A 15,744-nucleotide genomic window follows, 5' to 3' on the forward strand; every position below is an offset into this window, starting at 1 on the left:
CACCACAATGAGAAGCCCATGAACCACAAAGAAGAGTAGCCCCCACTCGCCGCAACTAGAGAAAGCCCTTGCGCAGCAGTGAAGACCCAATGCAGCCAAAAAAAAAAAAACCTTCCAACAAACAAAAGTTCAGAACCAAGTGGCTTCACAGGCAAATTCTAGCACACATTTAGACAAAAGCGAACACCCATCCTTCTCAAACTGTTCCAAAAAATTACAAAGGGAGGAACACTCCCAAGCTCAGTCTATGAGGCCACCATCACCCTGATACCAAAACCAGACAACGATATCACAAAAAAAGAAAATTACAGACCAATATCACTGATGAACATAGAAGCAAAAATCCTCAACAAAATACTAGCAAACAATCCAACAACACATTAAAAGGGTCATACATCATGATCAAGTGGGATTTATCCCAGGGATGCAAGGATTCTTCAGTATATGCAAATCAATCCTTGTGATACACCATGTTAACAAATTGAAGAATAAAAACCATACGATCATCTCAATAGATGCAGAAAAAGGTTTTGACAAAATTCAACACCCATATATGATTAAAAAAAAATCTCTGCAGAAAGTGGGCATAGAGAGAACCTACCTCAACATAATAAAGGCCATATACAACAAACTCACAGCAAACATCATTCTCAATGGTGAAAAACTGAGAGCATTTCCTCTAAGATCGGAACAAGACAAGGATGTCCGCTCTTGCCACTATTAGTCAGCATAGTTTTGGAAGTCCTAGCCATGGCAATCAGAGAAGAAAAAGAAATAGAAGGAATCCAAATTGGAAAAGAAGAAGTAAAACTGTCACTGCTTGCAGATGACATGATACTATACATAGAAAATTCTAAAGATGCCACCAGAAAACTACTAGAGCTAATCAGTGAATTTGGTAAAGTTGGAGGATGTAAGATTAATACACAGAAATCTCTTGCATTCCTATACACTAACAATGAAAAATCAGAAAGAGAAATTAAGGAAACAGTCCCATTTACCATTGCAACAAAAAGAATAAAATACCTAGGAATAAACCTACCTAAGGAGGCAAAAGACCTGTACTCAGAAAACTATAAGATACTGATGAAAGAAATCAAAGATGACACAAACAGATAGAGAGATATACCATGTTCTTGGGTTGGAAGAATCAATATTGTGTGGGACTTCCCAGGTGGTCCAGTGGATAAGACACCACGCTCCCAATGCAGGGGGGCCAGGTTCGATCCCTGGTGAGGGAACTGGATCCCACATGCATGCTGCAACTAAGAGTTTGCATGCCACAACTATGGAGCCCTCCTGCCGCAACTAAGGAGCCCACCTGCCACAACTAAAAAGCCCACATGCTGCAACTAAGGAGCCAATGAGCTGCAACTAAGGAGCCCTGGAGCCGCAACTAAGGAGCCCACCTACTGCAACTAAGACCCGGTGCAACCAAATAAATAAATAAATAAATATTTAAAAAAAAAAAGAATCAGTATTGTGAAAATGACTATATTACCCAAAGCAATCTACAGATTCAATGCAATCCCTAGCATATTACCAATGGCATTTTTCACAGAATTAGAACAAAAAATTTTATGATTTGCATGGAAACACAAAAGACCCCAAGTGGTCAAAGCAATTTCTTTTTTTTTTTTTTTTGGCTGCGTTGGGTCTTTGTTGCTGTGCGTGGGCTTTCTCTAGTTGCGGCGAGTTGGGGCCTAGTCTTCGTTGCAGTGCACAGGCTTCTCATTGCGGTGGCTTCTCTTGTGTGGAGCACAGGCTCTAGGCACGCGGGCTTCAGTAGTTGTGGCTCGCGGGCTCTAGTGTGCAGGTTCAGTAGTTGTGGCACATGGGCTTAGATGCTCTGCGGCATGTGGGATCTTCCTGGACCAGGGCTTGAACCCGTGTCCCTTGCACTGGCAGGTGAATTCTCATCCACTGCGCCACCAGGGAAATCCGGCATTCACGCACTCTGAGAGTTAAGAGCTTTCATACTTTAGAGTCTCAATTTCATCAATTCCTGCTTGCAGAGAGCAGAACACCTCAGGTTCAGGAGGGTCAGGAAATTCCTTCTGAGTTAAATTTTATGTAACTCTTTATTTTAGAATGCAAATCTCATCCTAACAGGCTTACTGGGGCCACGTCACACAGAAGGAAAGTATGGTTTCCCAAAAATGGCCCTAGTGTCATCTGGGCTAGTTTAGTTTAGATACAAATACCCTTTGCCTTTGGCTAGAAACCCCCAGTATGGGAATAGTTTACTCCAAGGGCTTTGCTGTTTTGTGAAAGTGGGTTTTAATATAGATAAAGTGACAATAGTAAACCCCAATACTGTGCCACATTCTGCATTGTTTATCTTAGTTTCCCTTTTCTCATTTAGAGGAATCCTGGGAAGCAACTTACCAAAGGATCCCTCAGAGCCCCATTGATGCTTATTATTTCAGTAATCAAATTTTTTGACTTCCCCCAATGGAAAGGCAGTCTGGACTAATAGGTGGAGGTCTCTTAAACGATGGGTTCAGCAGGGGGCGTTGCTTTTTTCAGTACCGCACTCGTGTACAGCAAAGGCAGACACTTCAGGGCACAGTATTCCTGAGTGAAGAATCTCTAGGTTCTAGCTTGAAATGTGTTCGTGGAGGTCCCCTTGGCCCTTGGAACTATTGTAACTTCAGGGCCGTAAGTCGGTTGGCTTTTTGAATTTCAGCTTGCTCCAAGGTTTTTTCAAAATGCTTAGCTAGGGCTATTAATCCAGCAAGAAAGTGGCTTCCCAGCACAGCTTGTGTCTCTTTATTAGGCTACTTAGTTTAGCCAGAGCTTGCTAATGAATAAGGAAGTGAAGGTGTTTTCTGAGCCTTCGTTTAATAAAGCAAGCCCGGAATTTCACAAACAGGGTTTCCAATTTTGTCTTATGATCTGAGACTGCGTTATTCTTTTTGTGTTGTTTGCAAGATTGACTGATAGACCAGTCAGTCTTTTGAGGAAATACCTTATCAATACTTTCAAATAGGCACTTCCCTGGTGGCTCAGTGGTTAAGAATCCGCCTGCCAATGCAGTGGACACAGGTTCGAGCCCTGGTCCGGAAAGATCCCACATGCCGTGGAGCAACTAAGCCTGTGTGCCACAACGACTGAGCCTGCGCCCTAGATCCCGTGAGCCACAGCTACTGAGCCTGCACGCCTAGAGCCCATGCTCTGCAATGTGAGACGCCACCGCAATGAGAGGCCTGCGTACCTCAACAAGGAGTAGCCCCTGCTGCCGCCACAACTAGAGAAAGCCTGCGCGCAGCAGCAAAGAGCCAACGCAGCCATAAATAAATTAATTAATTAAAAAAATTTTTTTTCACGTAGGTCTTGGGCTATTTTTCTAGAGCCTTTTGGGCCATCCCTGGCGGAGCAGGTTGCATGTGGGTCTTTAATATCACTCTTGGGGGCTTCCCACTGGGCTTCAGTCATTTATTTTTGGGCATTGCTAGGTCCTAACGTCACATGAATAAACTGGCAGCGATCTGGGAGCCCATATCGTAGGCTGCAATTAGAATTCTAAATTCCTCATAAAAATTTTGAGGATTCTCTTGAGGATTTGGAGAACCTTTTATGATGGCCCTAATTCAGCCTTTGACCATGAGAAAAGATGGTTACATTTAGTATTCAAGGCACAGCAGAGGGCCTCACTTTAAAAGGCAATTGAGTGGGACTTCCCTGGTAGAGCAGCGGTGAAGACTCCACACTCCCAAGGCAGGGGGCCTGGGTTTGATCCCTGGTCAGGGAACTAGATCCCACATGCATGCAACAACTAAGAGTTCACATGCCTCAACTAAGGAGTCCATGAGCCGCAACTAAGGAGCCCATGAGTCGCAACTAAGGAGCCCACCTGCTGCAACTAAGTAGCCCACCTGCCTCAACAAAGACCCAGCACAACCAATAAATAAATAAATTTTTAAAATAAAATAAAAGGTGTAAAGGGATTGGTAGGTTCAGAAAATTTAGGGAGGGGAGGTTTAAGGGAAGGAGCAGTTGGAGTCAAGTTAGTCAGTGTGCACTTCTTAGATTTTTTTAGATTGACTGTCAGTTTGTTGCTTAAACTTTTCATTTGTGTTTTGTAAAGAATCTTTTCAAGAAGCAATTTTCGATTCATTGTGTTTCTAAGATGCTTCAGCATACCAGTAAAAAAAAATGCACCCCATTGTTTTGGGGAGATTTGGGACCCTTTTTTTCTCTAGAGCACCTTGTAAAGATATGCTTGTCTAGGTTAAAAGTTCCCTATTGTGACCACTGCAATTTAAGGTTATCTTTGGTAAGTTTAACCCACTGGTTCAGAAGAACACAGATTCTGGGCCCATAATTTTACACATATAGTTAGCCAGGGTCCCAGACAGAGGAGTCCCAGAGTTTTTGGACTCAGGGAACCAATTTTTCTCTTTTTTTCCCCCTTATTACCTGAGGCCTCACACTGGACCTGTTGCAGGAAGGGAGACCCCTTCCAGGGCCCGAGAGTGGGCTCTTGTCTAACACTTGGAAATGAATTGTCCAAGGAGACACACGTGCTGACAAAGCAGGAGATTTTATTGGGAAGCGGAACCTGGGTGGAGAGCAGGAGGGTCAGGGAATCCAGGAGGACTGCTTTGCCACGTGGCTTGCAGTCTCGGGTTTTATGGGAATGGGGTTAGTTTCCGGGTTGTCTCTGGCCAATCATTCTGACTCAGGGTCCTTCCTGGTGGTACGTGCATCACTCAGCCAAGATGGATTCCAGTGAGAAGGATTCTGGGAGGTTGGAAGGAGAAATGGACTGGCATCTCCTCTCTCATTTTGACCTTTCCTGAATTCTTCCAGTTGGTGGTAGCTTGTTAGTTCTGTGTTCCTTACCAGGACCTCCTGTTTAAAATAACTCATGCAAGTGGTTACTATGTTGCCTGGTCAGGGCGGGCAGTTTCAGTCAGTATTTCCCCTAACAGACCCAGTCCAGCTTAAGTCAGACCTAATCTGACCCTGGACCCAGTCCAGTTTCTTTTCTTTTTTTTTTTTTTTTTAACATCTTTATTGGGGTATAATTGCTTTACAATGGTGTGTTAGTTTCTGCTTTATAACAAAGTGAATCAGTTATACATATACATATGTTCCCATCCCAGTCCAGTTTCTTTTAAGTCAGCTGGCCCCCAGACCCAGTCCAGAGAAAGAAATACTTGAATAAATTCAGGGAACTCTTTCAAACACAAAACCTGCAAACCTCAGACATGAAAGGAACTTACCCCCCTTTCAGATGTAGCAAGAAAGCAGTGAGCTCAATGGGCTCAGCAGGTACCTCTGCCTGGTCGCTTGTTGCTTCTGAGGGCCGTTTGGCATCTCCTTTGGATCCCACTTCTGACACCAGAACCGTTAAAAGATGAACTGAGGCCTACTAAATTTTTAGGGAATTTATTTGAGCAAAAATCAATTCAAATAAAGCAGTGCCAAACTGGACGTGGTTAGAAGTGCTCTGTTGATGGGAGCTGAAGAAAACTTTTATACGGAAAAACTGGAAGCAAAGTAAGGAAAGTATTGATTGGCTATAGCTTAAATCCTAGTTGGCTCTTTGTGGTTGTTTGTCTTTAGGTTTTTCTTTCATAACCTTGAGATATTCGCAGGCTTAGATTTTGGTTTGCTTCCACAGGTGATGTAGCATTAGAGCCCCCTCAGGCTAATGGCCTCCTTGCTTAATTAATTTCACGCCATCGTCTCTCCTGCACCACTGCATCAGCCTCCTCCTCTATCTCCCTGCCCCAGTCTTGTCCCCTGCAATCCATTCTACACACAGCACTAGAATGATCTTTCTAAAGCAAATCTGGTGCAGTACCTCCCTTGCTTAAAGCCCTCTGGCTTCTCATTGCCCTCAGAATCAGAATCCATTCCTTCACAGCCCAGCTTACCCCTTATCCTCATCTCTAACTACTAGCACTCCAGGACGCCTCAAGGAGGAGGCTGTACACATACAGCACCTGGAATCCATTTCTCCCTCTGTTCCTGGTTCAATTGTCCTCATACTTTAGGTTTCCTGTAGGCATTTCAAGGACCTATGGTGGTCTGCTGCAAAACCCAGTCAGGAAAACACAAGAATGTAATTACCTTCTTATTTGTATGTCAGAATAATGTACTGAAATGTTAATTTGTCTTCTGTTCTCACTGCAGTGGAAGAATTAGCAGGTCATTGATTTGAAAGCCTGGGTTCACGGAAGCAAAGCAGCTGGATTGTTCCAGAGGGGAAGGATCTCAGCAATTGAAGGTAATCCTGGCGGGATTCCAGGGGAGGCAGGGAAGAGATACCTGTGGACATCTTCTAGGTCTTGAGAGCAATGGAGAGGGTCTCTGTGGACAGGAAAAGGCTCACCTGAGAAAGCCAGGGTAAAGGAAAGATCTGAAGGCAGAGCAGGAGTGCGTCAGGGGAGTGGAGGTGGGGAAGATCATTCTAGGCATTCCAGCATGTGCAAAGGTCCTGTGGTGGAAGGAAACAGACTCATATAAAGAGGAAAGTGGCATGGATGAGATATGGCTTGAGGCAGGGCCAAGCATGAAGGGTTTTAAAGGCTTTGTTAAGGATTTTGGTCTTTTTTCTAAGAGTAAGAGGAGGTAACCGAAGGGTGTTTAAACATTGTGGGGGATGTTGACATTATCAGATTCATATTTTGAAAAGATAACTGTGGAAAGATATTGCAGGGGAACAAAGAGTAGAGGCTTTGTTGGAGATGGATAGAAAGCCTTTGAACTGGACCAGGAGAGAAAAGAGGAGCTGCTAGGAATACGACAGTGGATGTGGAAATGTAGAATGCAGGCAGATTCCAGAGTCACTGAGGAAGTTCAACAGAAATGGGGGAGGGACAGTGAGAGGAGAGGGAGGCTCCAGTGATGACGGTGAAGTTTTGATTTGCATGAAAGGAAAGGTGATGGTGTTAATTATTGAGCTGTGGGACGTTGGGAGAAAAGCAGGCTGAGGGGAGGGAGCAGATGAGCTGGGGAGCATGTGGCTGCAAGTACCAGAAGGCATAGGCTAAACTATAAGAGGCTGTTTATTGTTTACAGATGAAGCCTGGAGGTTGGAGTTTCCAGAGTTTTCTCAGACTCTTTCCACTCTTCAGCCCTGTCATTTTTTGCACGCTGGCTTTTTACTCCTGTGTTTGTTGTCTCATGACAGACATAGCTCCATATATCATGTGCTCACGCCAGCGTTCCAAGTAAAAAGTAGGGTGCAGGGGCACAAGGTCCTTCCCTTCAGGGGCTCTGTCTTTTTATCTGGGAAGCAAAATCCTCTCCAGAAACTCCCCAGCAAATTTCCCCTTGCCTCTCATGGGCCGGAACTGGCTGCATGACCATACCTGGACACAGAGGAAGCTCGGAAGATTTGTATCAGTGACAAAGATTCCTCCTTGACAAACTCCAGTCAGGCTACTTTGAACTCTATTCTCATCTGTGCCCTGACTTTTGGGCTTCTGTATTCATCTCTGCATCATTCAGTTTTAGCAAGACTCTGTTAGGTCGGTTAAGCCACAATCCCGCCCTCACCCCTGAGGTTTCCATTTAGTAAATTTCCATCCACTGACCCCCACCCTGCTCCTTGGCTATAAATCCCCACTTTTCCTTATTGTGTTTGAAGTTGATCCAGATCTCCCTCCCCGAATACAAACCCTCATTGTAGTAGCCCCTTGAATAAAGTCTACCTGACCATCGTCAACAATTGTCATGAATAATTTTCTCTTTAACACCAGTCATTTGGCAAAAAAGAAAAGGATTATCATTGGTAGTTTAGAGTAATCATAATGTATCCCCCGGGGCTGAGGGCAGAGCCTATATTCCTAAAATCAAGGGAGTGCTATCTACTTCCTGTACCAAATGGGGATCTCTCAGCAGGGATAAAGGAGATGGGGAAGGGCTAATGGGTTGCAATGAACTGGATGTGCACAGAGAGTATCAAGGTCAACTGTCATTTGTGCAGTCCACATCCATGCTTCTTTCTGGAAACAGCACCTCCGTTTTTCCATTTGGAATTGTGCTTCTCACACTTACACCAAGTGGTCTGGGTGTGGCTGATCTCGTCCCCCACATTGTGGGACTGGTGTGTGACCCAGCTAATGTTGCCAGATAAAGTACAGGATGCCTACTTGGGACATATGCATCTTCACATTTTATTCATTATTTATCTGAAATTCAAATGTAACTGAATGTCTCATATTTTTATTCATTAAATCTGGCAACTCCAGATCCAGGCCTACCAATAGGACACAGACATTGGTTTGGAAAAGGCCATGAGTCCTAAGCCAGGCGGATGAGAACCCCCTTCAAACATTTGATGGAGCGCTCAGGAAAGAGGCTTTCTTATTTCACTGGGTTGCAAATCTAGCAGAACATAACTTCAGCTGCAGGAGTCAGCCTAAGACCTAGACCTGGCTCATCCAAAGATTCCTTCTCCAAATTACAAGGACTGGTTCATAGCAAGGCACAAAACCCAAGCAAAGTCAGCAAGACTCAAGCCTGGAGCTGATGATGGAATTATTGGTAAAACAGAATCTCTGTCTGTCTGCTGGAGTCACTGAGCTGGAAGCATGTAAGCCTGTTGGTGCTGGTGACCATCTCACCCTAATGTGAGGAGGGTAAGCCTAGAAGTTAAGTCAGCAGAGGGAATTCCCTGCCAGTCCCGTGGTTAGGACTCCACGCTTTCACTGCCGAGGGCCTGGGTTTAATCCCTGGCGGGGGAACCAAGATCCCACAAAGTAAGTCGGCAGAGAAAAAAGCAGAAGCGAGAGATGGAAAAAGAGATACTGTGTCTTGTCAATATCATTGAGCCTCTAATATCAATCAGCCAGGCCTGAAGTCATCCTACCCCCGGACTTTTCAGTTAACTAAACCAATAATTTTGCTTTACGGCTTAAACCAGTTTGACTTGGAGTTCTGCCACTTGCCACCAAGGGAATACTGATTAGGGAAAGATCCCTGGTTCAGTTTTGGACATGTTGAGTTTGAGATGCCTCTGATGTCAAGTAGGCTGTTGCATGTGTGAATCTGAGCTAGAGGTTTAAATTATTAAGCCTCCTTTGTATAGTTGGTGATTGAATTTCCCACGCCTAGAACCCAGCCTGGCATAAGGTAGGCATTCAATGAATATTTGATGAATACGCGAAAGAATGAATATAACAGTCTGATAAATTCTTAGTAGCCCTTCAGAACCAGAAGTGCTGATCAGTCCAGGTAGATGGGATAAATAAAATGAATACAGCTGAAGAAAATATTAGTGAACCGGAAGACCAAATTGAATAACTTTCCCAGACGGAAGGTTCAAAAATAATTAGAAAATATAAAAGAAATAATACGAGTTACAGAGTATTAAAGTAGAAGTAAAAATATCCAGATATAAGACTTCAGAAAGAGAAACGAAGTTGGAGAGGAGAAAATATTTGAAGAAATAATGAAAGTAAATTATACAGAATTTAAGAAAAGATCAAAAGACTTCTGTTTCCAACCAGGATATAGAGGTTTTCAGCAGACCAATGCTCCCACTGCAGAAGTTAGAAGAAAAACAAAAAAATTGCAAGAATCGTCTTTTTAAAGTCAGCAGAGAGCTCTGACTGAATGAGACGAACTAAAATTCCAAAGAGAGAAGAGCCTTCATTCCTGAATAAGCTGAGGATCACTGGTCAAATATTTTTCTCTGGAGGCATTTGCCAATTCTGGACACAAAGGCTTAGCTCAGGCAAAGGAACGTTACTGGGAGAAAGAGAAACCAGCAAAGATTTTGGTGGTCCTGAGGAGCTGGAGGCTCCTGGAAGCCCCTGAAAGCTGGAGGGAGCAAAATCTTCTGCAGTCGCGTGGTGTTTAGGAGCCAAAGTCCAATTACAGAAAGAGGGCCTGCCTGAAACAAAGGGGCTTTTGAAGATATGTGGGGCGGGAGGTGGGAGAGTTAAACTCAAAACCTCCGAAACACAGAATAAAACCTCCCACAGCCCACAGGCTGAGACAGAGAATGTCTAGGCTCTCATTCAAAAGCCCAGAAGGCTCATGCCTGAGAAATGAGGATGAAACAAAGGTAGATAGAGTATTCATAAAACTGGAACTTATCCCCAATCCAGCTCAGTCCCTAACTTGATGTGATCAATTTCTCAGCGCAGGAGCCCAAAGAGTAAACGTAGAGCATCCTCTGGTGAAAGATTAAAGTCATCCGGATAAAAGATAACGGTCCTTTGGGTGCAGCACCTAAGAAGCTTGCAAGTTGCTGGTCTGTCCTAACAGCAAATTAAAAGGTGAACAGGGCTTCCCCGGTGGCGCAGTGGTTGAGAGTCCGCCTGCCGATGCAGGGGACACGGGTTCCTGCCCCGGTCCGGGAAGATCCCACATGCCGCAGAGCGGCTGGGCCCGTGAGCCATGGCCGCTGAGCCTGCGCGTCCGGAGCCTGTGCTCCGCAACGGGAGAGGCCACAGCAGTGAGAGGCCCGCGTACCGCAAAAAAAAAAAAAAAAGGTAAGCGGATTGAGAAAGATATTCCATGTTAACACTAATTAAAAGAAAGTAGTAGTAGCTATATTAATTTTAGACAAAGCAGGGCTAAAGAGGGGCGTTACATAATGATAACATAATATGTACGTTAACAACATTTCAATTTTTAAAAATTAACACAAAACGAATCAAAGACAAGTGTAAGACCTAAAACTATAAAACTCTTAGAGGAAAATATAGGGCAACATTTTCATGACATGGCATTTGGCATGATTTCTTGGATATATCCAAAGTCACAGGCAACAAAAGAAAAAAAAAGACAAATTGGACTTTACAAAAATTAAACATTTTGTGCACCAAAAGCCAATATCAACAGAGTAAAAAGGCAACCCACAGAATGGGAGAAAACATTTGCACATCATATATCTGATAAGGGATTAATATTCAGACTATATAGAGAACTCCTGAATCTCAACAACAACAAAAACTAAACAACCCAATTCAAAAATGGGCAAAGGACTTGAATAGACATTTCTCCAAAAAAGATATACAAATGGCCAAAAAACACATGAAAAAAATGTTCATTGTCATTGGTAAGTAGGTAAATGCAAATCAAAACCACAATAAGATACCACTTCACATCCACTAGAATGACTGTAATCATAAATACAGAAAACAGCCAAGTGTTGGCTGGGATGCAAAGAAATTAAAACCGTTCTGCATTGCTGGTGGGGGTATAAAATGGTGCAGCCACTGCGGAAAACACTTTGGCAATTCCTCAGTAAGTTAAACACAGAAGTACCATATCGTTCCACTCCTAGGCATATACTCAAAAGTGAAAACAGGTGTTCAAAGGAAAACTCGTACATGAATGTTCATAGCAGTATTATCCACAATAGCCAAAAGGTGGAAACAACCCAAATGTCCATCACTGATGAACGGGTAAATAAAATGTGGTATGTCCATACAGTGGAATATTATTCAGCCTCAAAAAGAAACGAAGTACTGATACAAGTTGCAACATAGATGAACCTTGAAAACATTATGCTAAGAAGCCAGATACGAAAGGCCACATACTGTCTAATGATTCTATTTATTTGAAATATTCAGAATAGGCAAATGCAGAAAATAGAGCAGGGATGGCCAGAGGCTGGGGCGAGGAGAATTGGGATTTCCTTTTGGAGTGATGAAAATATTCTGGAACTAGATAGTGGTAATGGTTTCATACATGGTGAACATACCAAATACCACTGAGTTATACACTTTAAAGTGGTTAGAAGGTCCCTGCTGGAGTGCCCCTGTGCCCCTGACCCAGCTTCTGGGAGCTTGGCAGACACAGATGAGAGACACCACGAGAGTTTCGTGGTTGTGCTTCTGGGGACTTGTTCCCAAGAGAGCAGAGACCCTGAGGAAGAGTAGGACAAGCAGGAGAAAGAGGAAGAGGAGGAAGAAGGAGAAGGAGCAAAAGAAGGAGAAGAAAAATCCAAACAAAAGGCCAAGCTGCCAAAGACCGCTTAAGAAAAGGATGCGACGACAGCCGGGAGCTAATTCCCCTCAAGGATTTTATCACGCCTGTGAAGTTCCCGCCTGTGAAGTTCCCTGGGGAAAGTGAGACACCGGCCTGCGGTGCAGCTCCCCTTGGAGGAGAGCGAGCAGAGAGCTCTGCTTCTGAAGAAGTGGTCGCTCTACAACATGGAGTTGGAGAAGGACGCCGTCAGGTCCATGCTTGAGGCCCGGCAGGGAGTCTGCAGGAGCTGCGGCTCACATCCCCGGAACGCCACGAGGCAGCCACCGAGCGGGACCCCAGTCTATTCCCCTTTGAGAGACAGGGGCTAGAGTACATGCCGCCGATCTCCAACTACCAGCCCCCGGAAGGCAGGTACCACGACGTCACCAAGGTGTACACACAGGTGGAGTTCAAGAGTTAGAGCTGCAGGCAGCTGTCCACAGAACACACTGGCCCTGAGAGCCGGAATGACCAGGGCTCAATGCTTGACTTGGGCCATTTGGACATCTCAGAACATATTGATCTATTATAAGGGAGTCATTCTGATTGCACAGGAGGAGCAAGAAAAGTCTAGTACACTGGAAGCGTGGTAAGATGCGTGCAGTTTTTGTTGTTTTTTTAATGGAGGTATAGTTGATGTACCATATTGCGTGGGTTGCAGGTGTACAGTATAGTGATTCACAATTTTTAGAGGTTGTGCACCATTTATAGTTATTGTAGAATATTGGCCGTGTTCCCTGTCTTGTACAGTATATCCTGTGGCTTTCTTTTTCTCTTTTTTCTTCTTTTGGCCACACCACGTGAGTTGTGGGGTCTTAGGTCCCCGTCCAGGAATTGAACCCGAGCCCTCGGTAGTGAAAGAGCTACATCCTAACTACTGAACTGCCAGGGAATTCCCTTCATCTATTTTTTTAAATTGAAGTATAGTTGATTTACAATGTTGTCTTAGTTTCTGGTGTACAGCAAAGTGCTTCAGTTATATACGTATATTATATACACACACACACACACACACACACACATATATACATATTCTTTTTCAGATTCTTTTCCATTATAGTTTATTACAAGATATCGAATATAGTTCCCTGTGCTATACAGTGGAACCTTGTTTTCTAATCTATTTTATATATAGTAGTGTGTATCTGCTCATCCCAAACTAATTTACCCCTCCTGTCCCCTTTCCCCTTTAGTAACCAAGACATGAAAGCAACCTAAGTGTCCGACAGATGAATGGATAAAGAAAATGTGAGATATATATATATATATATATATATAATGGAATATTACTCAGCCATAAAAAAGAATGAAATAATGTCATTTGCAGCAACATGGATGGACCTAAAGATTATCATGCTAAGTGAAGGAAGTCTGACAAAGACAAATATCATATATCACTTATATGTGTAATCTAAAAAAATGATACCAATGAACTTATTTACAAAACAGAAACAGACTCACAAACATAGAAAACAAACCTTGTAGCTTATTTTATACATAATGGTTTGTACCTCTTGATCCCCTGCCTCTGTGTTGCCCTTCCCCACTTCCCTCTCCCCACTGGTAGCCATGGGTTTGTTCTCTGTATCTGTGAGAATGTTTCTTTTTTGTTGTGTTCACCAGTTTGTTTTAGATTCCACATATGGGTGATATCATACAGTAAAAACAAACAAACAAAAACAAATAAATAAAATAAATTGGTTAAAATGGTGAATTTGATGTTTTGTGTATTATAGCACAATTTTTTTTTAAGTCAAGAGAAGTTACTATAAGTTTAGATAATTCAGCTTCTCAACTAAGGCAGATTGATGCATTGGCTTCTCTGTGAATCTCACTTTCTCTTCATGGTTTCAAGAAGCTTTAAGCTTCTCATCTTCCCATGACAATATCCAAAGAATGTAGGCAGAGGCTTCTCCTTGATGTCCTCACTTATTTTCTCAGGGAGGAAAATATTTCCCAGGAGCCCTCCAGCAGCCTGCCCCTTAGATTCTTATTGGCTAGAGCCAGGTCACATGCAGACCCACAAACCAATCACTATAATAGGAATGGGATTCCAGGCCTTGGGTTAAACCAATTATGATTCATCCCGAGGCTGAGTGAGGGGCTCTCCTTCCCTTACCATCTAAAGAAATTTGGACTCTGTTAGCAAGGAAGAAGAGGAACACAGCTGGGACTTCCCTGGTGGCGCGGTGGTTGAGAATCCGCCTGCAACTGCTAGAGGACGCAGGTTCGAGCCCTGCGTCGGGAAGATCCCACATGCCCTGAAGCAACTAAGCCCGTGCGTCACAACTACTGAGCCTGTGCTCTAGAGCCCGCGAGCCACAACTACTGAAGCCCACACGCCTAGAGCCCGAGGTCTGAAACAAGAGAAGCCACCACAATGAGAAGCCGGTGCACCGCATCGAAGAGTAGCCCCCGCTCTCCGCAACTAGAGAAAGCCCGTGCGCAGCAACGAAGACCCAACAATGAAGACCCAATGCAGCCAAAAAAATTAATTAATTTTTAAAAAAGAGGAACACAGCTATTTGTTAGGCGATGGTGTATGCCACATCCTCCTCTTAAAATAATATCATCTCAAATATCCTTTGGAAATACCCATACATCACTCTCAAAAAAGTCGTTCATTTGGGGTGATCCCACCCGCAAAGCAGCAGAAGTGGACAGTGAGCCAAAAGGGTGGTCCAAGGACGGGTGTACGACCTGGCCTCACTAATAATAGGCATTCCCTAGAATTTACTGGACAAGTTGCATTCACTCCCTGCTGAGCTTGATAAACTACCAGATTATAAACCTGAAGTCACTATGTGTTCGTCTCTGCCACCACATAGTGGATTCTCCCTGAAAATGAAGCCAATACAGAGGACAGAGCCTGCAGATGGAGAGAAATGACATTCCCAAAACAGGTGTGCTTCTGAATCCAGCTGTGCCTGAAGCCAGTGTAGCTCAGGACTTTTCGTATATATGGGCAAATACTTGCTCTTTTTCACTTGACCCAGTTTGCACTTGGTTTTTTATCATGTGCAGTTGAAGAGTCCTTAATAATACAGGAGACCAGCAGGGACGAGATCATAAAAGGCTTGAAAGTGAGGCTAATCATTTTGGACTTTATCCTTGAGTAACTGGGAACCATGGATGAATTTTAAGTAAGGGAAAGACATGACCAGATATATGAGACATGGTCCTCATTGTGGAAATGGGGAGTCCTTCCCTCTGCCCTAGAATAAGCCAAAGTCAGATCGGCCACATGTTGTACTGTTTAAATCAGGAAGAATTACCAAATCCCCCAACGCCACCACTATCAACTTTATCAGACTCTAAATCAAAAGAACTTAATGAAAACCACTCCCTGGGTCGTAAGTCAAGCAGCCACTGAAAGTGGGTATGGATTGGGACTTCCCTGGCAGTCCAGTGGTTGGGACTCCGCATTTCCACTGCAGGGGGTGCGGGTTCGATCCCTGGTCGGGGAACTAAGATCCCACAGACTGTGCAGCGTGGCCATAAACAAACAAACAAATAAATAAAAGTGGGTATGGATTAACGATGCCCCCAAGACCCAAGCAGTGCAGGAAGGAATACGTTCTGAAAAGAGAGAGAGCCATGCAAATGGGGAAAACATTTTTTTAGACATTTATCCTTACTGCTTCCAGAAAATTTTGGGGGGTCTTTGAAAGATGTGCTTACCTAGGAATGAAATCTAATAAGGGAACCAGCAGGCCCCGCAGCTTTCACTCTTCCAGCCGAGCTAATAAAATTGGTGGCTCCACCATAGGCATCCTCGCTCTGGGTCCTAGAGGCCGTTCA

At 43.9% G+C, this 15,744-nt stretch overlaps 1 pseudogene; it reads left to right on the plus strand.

The window, feature by feature from the left end:
• Window positions 1-11,908: 11,908 nt before the first annotated feature.
• On the plus strand, window positions 11,909-12,364 carry LOC113611219 (39S ribosomal protein L40, mitochondrial pseudogene; annotated as a pseudogene).
• The last annotated feature ends 3,380 nt before the right edge of the window (window positions 12,365-15,744 follow it).

The sequence above is a fragment of the Aethalodelphis obliquidens genome, unplaced genomic scaffold (genome assembly GCF_003676395.1).
Source record: "Aethalodelphis obliquidens isolate GAN/ISIS:26980383/991018 unplaced genomic scaffold, ASM367639v1 scaffold69, whole genome shotgun sequence".
Classification (NCBI taxonomy): domain Eukaryota; kingdom Metazoa; phylum Chordata; class Mammalia; order Artiodactyla; family Delphinidae; genus Aethalodelphis; species Aethalodelphis obliquidens.